This window comes from Phalaenopsis equestris, unplaced genomic scaffold, assembly GCF_001263595.1.
Source record: "Phalaenopsis equestris unplaced genomic scaffold, ASM126359v1 Scaffold234764, whole genome shotgun sequence".
Taxonomy (NCBI): domain Eukaryota; kingdom Viridiplantae; phylum Streptophyta; class Magnoliopsida; order Asparagales; family Orchidaceae; genus Phalaenopsis; species Phalaenopsis equestris.
The window spans coordinates 4,765-12,325 of record NW_018252667.1 but is presented as its reverse complement, the minus strand read 5'-3'; the positions used below and the strand labels follow the sequence as shown (position 1 = coordinate 12,325).

At 32.5% G+C, this 7,561-nt stretch overlaps 1 long non-coding RNA gene across 1 annotated transcript; it reads left to right on the top strand.

The window, feature by feature from the left end:
• The first annotated feature begins 1,544 nt into the window (after positions 1–1,544).
• LOC110039016 lies at positions 1,545–5,955 on the top strand. The gene is made up of 3 exons (XR_002295482.1): positions 1,545–1,614; positions 4,689–4,786; positions 5,007–5,955. It is a non-coding gene; the product is annotated as an uncharacterized LOC110039016 (long non-coding RNA).
• Positions 5,956–7,561: the final 1,606 nt, after the last annotated feature.

The window sequence follows — 7,561 nt, the reverse complement described above, 5'->3', positions numbered from 1 at the left end:
GTTGTTGTGTTTTCTATTTTCTTTTAAGTCTTGATTCTAATCCGATTTGCTTTTGAGAAATAATCCTTCCTTGTATCCATTTTGTGATTTGGATTAAATTCTGGTATTGATGGGTTTAATGGCAAACACTAAACATGCAATTTAGAAGTGTAATGGTCTATCTAGTGTAAGCTTAATGCTCCCTACTATTTAGAGCATACTTAAAAGTAATAGGCATGCATTTCTTCAAAATTTTTATGTATTTCTAACCATTCTTTAAAAGTAACTGTGTTCTGACTTTAAAATTAATAAAATATTTAAAGTATCTTTAAATAATTAAATAAGGCAATAGTACCCTAGACCCATTATGCAAGATGCTCTTTGATAAAATTTCATTGGAAGCAATGTTGGTGAAGTGGTGAACACTTGATACTCATTTTAGAAGTATAATGGCCTATCTAGTGTGAACTTAGGCGCCGTTTGGGATTGGTTATATTTTCTATTTTGTTTTGTTTATATTTTGATTTGAGCTAAAACATGTTTGGTATATTTGATTAAGATATAGTTCTTTTTGAAAACACTCGAAACACATAATTTTTGTCTTGTGTGTTTTCTAAAATTTTGTTAAATTGTTTTTAGAAACACAAAATAAAAACAAGTGAAAAATACACCAAACAAACAGTTTTCAAAAACAAAATAAAAAATAAAAACAAAAAACAACTTTGATCTCAAACAAGCTTTTAATGTTTGTTGCTCTTTGGAAAATGCTTAAAAGTAGAAGGAACGCATTTTATTTAATCTATGTAATTCTAACCATTGATTACAGGTAACATTGTGCTCACTTTATCATTAATAAAATAATTAAGATATGTTTCAATAGGTAATAAAAGCAATAGCACCCTAGTCCTAGTATGCAGAATGCTCTCTGATAAAATGTCAGTGGAAGTAATGCGAGTGATGTGGTGAACACTTAATATTCAATTAATAAGCGTAATTGTCTATCCAGTATAAACTTAATGCTCCCTGCTATTTAGAACACACTTATAAGAAAAAGACATGCATTTCGTCGTACCTTTTATGTAATTCTAAACCAATAAGCGTAATTGTCTATCCAGTATAAACTTAATGTTCCCTGCTATTTAGAACACACTTATAAAAAAAAGGCATGCATTTCGTCGAACCTTGTATGTAATTCTAAACTTTCATTACAAGAGAAATTGCTTTTCATGGTCTTTCAGTTGATCTGGTATTTGGATCCTTTTTTTATTGAATTTTGAACGTAGTGTCATATTTAATAAAACTATCTTGTGTTGCACCGCTGGTCTTGATGATGATCAACTGCAAACAAGCAGTTTATGGTTCACATTTTGTTGTATACTGTTTGTTTAGGAATTCTGCATTAGCCTAACTTGTTTTTCTTCAAGAGTATACAATTATTTGTGATGAATGGTGATAATTTCTATTTTTTTCTTGTCTTTCAGTTTTGTTGCCCCTTTGAAACTTGCTAGCAATTAATTTGATGATGTTATTTTATGAACTTTTTTTTAATCACGACATGATTGTTCAGGTGAAAATAAAACATTCCCTTGCAGTTGATACTTTAGAGCAGCTAATTCAAAACGGTGAATGTTGTAGGTAAGCAACATCATCAAGCTAGTCTGAAGGTCCAAATCTCAGTTCTGCAATTGCTAGTTGTTTGCATTACACTTTACATTAATGCTGTCTATTTATGCTAGCAAACTAATTTTATTTTTTTCGCTTTGTTCACTATTGCTCTGGTACATGAAGTTCTCGCAACGCATTCTTCCCAAGATCACTAAAAATGTGTCAATGTTATTTCTTCGCTTTATATTCATTTTTATTAATTATCTTACATAATAATTACATTCAAAGTTGTTCTTTTTAATATGAAACCAAATTGATTCTCAAAAGTGACCTAATTTTTTAAGTTCATATTTAATTAATTTTTTCTGTAATTTTATTGTATGATTCAGAAGTTTTTTCCCCTCTATGCTTTTATCACAATATTCAATATCTCATTTCTTTCCTGAAATATTGATATCGAAGTGTTTCTTCTCTTATGATTTGATTTTCTCTTAATCTTTAAATTTTCATTAGAAAAAAATTAACCAAATTATTCCACTATCCTCCTGATTTCAAATCTCAATATATATTTTATCTAGATCTAAGATTCGCCTTTTCATATCTTCTTTACAGTTAATTTTACTTCGCTTTGTCTGAATCAACCTATAGTATTCATTATTATTTTGTTCATTATGCTTTTCTAAATAATTTGATTTTCTAGAACTCTGGCATTTCCATCAACCTTAATTTTTATTATCTTTAACTAGTTTCTTATTATTAATAGTATAGTTAAAACGCTTTGAATGAGATCCATGAAGTACATATAAATTTACATGCTATAGTGTAGATGTTTTTGTAAGTTTTTAATCAATGGACGGTATATATAGGGTCCCATAGAAATTTTTAGTTTCTTCTCTCTTTTTTTTTCATTTACCATAGAAATTTTTAGTTTCTTCTCTCTTTTTTTTTTCATTTAATTTTTTTTAAATTTTCACAGTTTTTTATTTTTTGAACAGTTGTACTGTTTAGTGTGACCACAGCGACATGTTGCATGTTGTGATGTTGCTCAACTTCAAACTATAAAGTATTTTTCTTTTAATGATTATTTGTACCTTATTCTCCATTAGCGTGTTGTTTAGGGACATTTTTTTTCAGGAATTCTTGTATCTTGATAAAAGAAATCATAACTAGCTATATCAAATATCTTGCTGCCTCTTCCTTCAAAGAAGAAACATAAAATAGCCTTAACCTGTTGGGAGCTATACAATAAAAAAAAAAAAAACAAACTATTGTAGCATTTTAATTAGCTTGTCTCTGCGTTGTCCTTTTATGCTAATTTGCTATGGCTGTTAAGCACCATGGATGATGGCACTTGAGGATGCTGCAAATTCATGTTTTTTTTGCTCTGTTACTTGAAAGTTTGTAATGCATTAATCTCAATTTCTTGTGTACATGGTGCGATATATACAAGGTGTACCATATGGAATCTGCTTGTGTTTAGTTTTGTAAATTTTAGTGTTTACAAGAAACTACATACATTCCATCACTTTCATGAGGAAGTTCTTGAATGCCCGACATGTATCAAGTTAGTATACGGGCTATTTTCTTATTAGTGCTCCGTCAATCTATTCTTTAAAATTCAGTCATTATGTCCATAATAATATGAGAACCAAACTTTGATTTCTCACAGTGAGTTGGAGATTTTTAAGCAATATGTATCCATCTGTCCTTGCACTCATTTTTTAGTTGAGACTAGGATGTCCATACGCAACAGTGGGTTGGAGATTTCTATGCTCCCAACTATTACGTGTGAACTATGATAAACCTTTTTTGGAAAATACTATTTCAGTTGTTTGTTTTTCTTAAATCATTGAATTCATTTTCTACTACTGGCTTATTTGGTTTCTTGAAAATGAGCTTTTTTAAGAATATGATGATCTTGAGGGAGTTTGAAGGTGTTTGTCGAATTGAGTTCTAACTGCATTCATCCTTTGGTTGACTCTATTTTGTCTTTTTATTGTCATCTTCTTTTTTTCGTTTGTTTTTTTTACGGCGTGTTTCCTGCTTGTAAGCGGCCAAATGAGTTTCCTTGAAGGCTGAATTCCTTTGGCCACCCCTGTTTATAACTACTTTTGTTGTTGAAGACAGAAAATAGGCCTTAAATCCTTGGTAACATTGATTTATGTTTTCATGTTATGATGGTGAACTAACTCTAAATATAATTTCTTGAAGTTGATGAATTTTCAAGTTGTGCAGTGGCCACTAAAGGTTAGGTGTACGCCATTAACAAGGAATAAGAAGGCTGGTGCTGGATCAGAAAGACTGACCTGTAGCCACCTGGTCCAACCATGAACCATTTATTTGCAGCAAACTGAAACCTTTTGTTGGATCTGGAAATGTAACGGTCGTTGGTAGTATTGGTAGCATGTACTCACAATGTGAACCTAAATTCTATGGCAGTTTAGATAGTCATAATATAACAAAATCGGGCAGTTTTAAAAATAGATGCCTGTTAACATCTGTTCGCGTCATATGGACCCATATTTTATGACTACTTACCATCCCCATCACCATCATGCTAACATGAAAAAAAAACCCAAGAGGCTAAGACTTTCTTATACAACCTGTAACAAGAAGCAAAAGATTATGTGTTTTTTTAATATTTATCATGAAGTTTGATGGTTATAATATGATTGGATCTTCATTAACGCAAGTCCGGTTGCCTTTATGTCATAGAATTGTTGTTTTTTTTTGGAAAGCTTTCATTTACATGCTTCCTATTTTTCTCTAAATAATATTTTCTTTGTAATGATAGCAAATTAAACTGAGAAATGCTAGGTCGCAAGCTATTTCTTTACCTTGGCAAAACCTTGCAACAACAGTTGTCATGATGTCTTTTTTCTTTTAGCAGATTTACGACTATTAATTTTCATGTTTGATTAGTTCTCCCACTTGATTTATTCATTAAAAGAAAAGACTATTTGCAAAGTTTTAGGAATTACATGATTGTCTATTTGAGTTTTCCCCGGCAATTTGCTACTGACAATATTTTGTTTTATGAAATCAGTAAAAATCATTGATTTTAATGTATTATACATAATCCTTATTTTTCTGGTGTCTTTCAGCTATGACTTTGCATTTGTTGATGCGGAGAAGCGTATGTATGATGAGTATTATGAATTACTGTTGCAACTGGTAAAGTTCTAGGCCAGCTACTTGCAAGGTGCTGTAGTAATCTAAATGTGAATAAATATGACTTAATATTTAATATTTGCACGTGAGTCATTCTAATGACTCCATGACTTATTGATTTAATTTCATTTTCTTTTTTTTTTCTTTCTGAAACATTTGTTCAATTTGCTTTGATCACAATTTTATTCATGGACTCCTTGAAGTTATTTTTTTTCTGTTCGTCCTTGTTGTGGCGACTTGATTTATTCCAGGTCATTTTTATTCCAGAACATGGTGCTATAGTGCATAGCCTTGTGTGGATTTTAAAAGCTACATTGAAGCTGCTAGCAGAGTTATTTAAATTCCTGGATTATATCATTTATTAATCCATAAGCTGTATTTTCGGTTATGTACAATATAGAAGTACAATAAACTTCTTGGGATGAACACAGGTAATTTTTATCTCAACTTTAAAAACTTACCATATATCAGGCTGTCGAGACAAGGATTTAATGCAGGAAATTTCCAGGAAAATTAAAGTATTCTACTTTGCAGGGTATGAAAATTGAACGCAACAGCATATGAACTAAGGCAGAATAAATTTTTGAAGGCATGATTTTTGTTATTTGATGGGGCCTAATTGTATTTTCTTGGAAGCTTATATGATAGATTTTTGACATTAATATAGGGGTTCGTTAGAATTGCTAAAATCATGTAAATTGATTTCTGTTACGGAGACAGTGCCATCTATCATACGACTATGTCTTTTTATACAAAGGATAGATTTCAACTTCGGCAGAGTAATCTTGTCATGATTATTTCTTGGTTCAAAATGCCCCTAGAAGTTTTTGAGCGTAAAGCTGTGTTGTGATATATAATACATCTCTACGTCGAGTGCTAGTTTCAAGGTTGGTATCTGCATTCCTTATTTTTTCCTCTCTTGTGTTGTCAACAATTGCTCTGTTTTGATTGCTATTCTAAGGCGTTCAGGTTATGTCGTTGACGTGGGAGCGTCGGTTCTGGTGCTGTTCACATTATGTTACAGTTCAACTTTTATGTTTTAGTTCTCTGCTTTTATGTATTTTTTTTTTTGGATGACAAACTTGTAATAAGGAAGGTTTTAGTGCTTGGTTTTAGAATTGTGAGTTTCTATTTTTTGTTTTTTCTTTGGAAAGGTCAGCTATCTGTTCATCTTCCTTGTAGCTATGTCCCAGAGTTGGCAACCTGAGTGATGTCTTTTTGTGTATCATTGTGCTTCATTTATATCAGTGATGTTCCTTTTACTGTTTTTTGCCTCCGGAATTCTTCACAGAAATTCTTGATTACTGTTTTGCTAAAATTCTATTTTCATATCTCTTGCTGGTATTATTTTGTTATTAGAATAGTCCTTTCTTGGGTAGTTCGACTGGCACCAAGAGCCGCTGTTGTCTAGCCATTGGGTCTCCTCGGGCCATCCATAGAAGATTGCTAATTGGCTTCATAATTCCTTTTCTTACCCAGAAATTGCGAACACATTTATGTTCGTTTGTGATTCTTTATGTTCTCAAACATGCTGCCACGGAGAAATATTGCAAGACCCAATCAAGAAGTCTTTATGGAAGGTTTGCAACGAGAGATCCGGTGTCTTTAATAAAGAATAGCTGGTCTTGAACAACGAAAATTGGAAGAACATGAGGTGGATCAAACAATAAAATTTTTAGAGGAAGAAGATGAAAACCCATTTCATCAGGATTCCTCAAGTTTCAATCGGTTTCAAGGCCTATTGTCAGAAACAACATGGATACCTGTATATTTTTAGCCAGTGTATGTTGAGGAGAAATGTGTTGGAGTTGCTAGAGTGAAAAGTTCATGCGATGACATTTGATAGCACAATCTAATGGTGTTCATTGAGAACAACATTCAAATTAGAAGGGTTCCTTTTGTGACTAATGAAGTATACTAATTCTTTAACCTCTAGGCAGTCCAAATTATCGTCGAATGATCGTTTTGATCGGTTTGATAATGTTGGCGAGAAGATGGTCTCTAAGCGTATTCGCTCAAGCGTGACTGATGTTTTTAATCAAACAACTATAGTTGCATGTGCAACTACATAAAATGCAGCCAAATCCGATTTTAGCTTTGTTGATGCAAATAATTCAACTCTTGATGGATATGCAAATGTTAAAGTCGGTTCTAGTTAGGATTAGAATGTTGATGATAGAGGACTTGGTATGGACATCCAATCACTCTCGCAGATTGTAGACTTTGGTGAATATTTTGAAAATAATGTATTGAATATTGGTGAGCCCTTTGGAACCACCGAGCCTCAAGTCATTGTATTCCCATTTGCTTATTGTGTTTATATTAGTCGTAGTCCTCTGTGCAGCTGGAATCAATATAGCCTTGATCAAAGAACATCGGTTGTGGGTCTTACATTTTCTGATAACTTTAACCGACCATTTTCATCATTTATCGAAATGCATGTAGAGCCATTGGTTTTTATTGTTGCTTGTCAAGGAGCTGAAGCCCAAGGGTTTGAGATTGCACCAAGATTAGATGGTAAGAAGGCGAAATTTAAATGCAATAGCGACGAACCTTAAATGGAGGAGAAAGTTGCACATTTCCATAATAGTGTTGATCCGGTGAATTTAGTAGCTAGGGCATATACTTGAATCATCCAACTTGACGTATATAGGGATTAGAACGACTCCATTTTCAATGTCTCCGTGTCGGAATTGGAGACCTAAATTGAATCTTCTCCAACTTCGGGAGAATGACACGGTAGCGTCAATATTAGTGTTTTTCACATTATGTTACGGTTCAGTTCTTATGTTTTAGTTCTCTATTT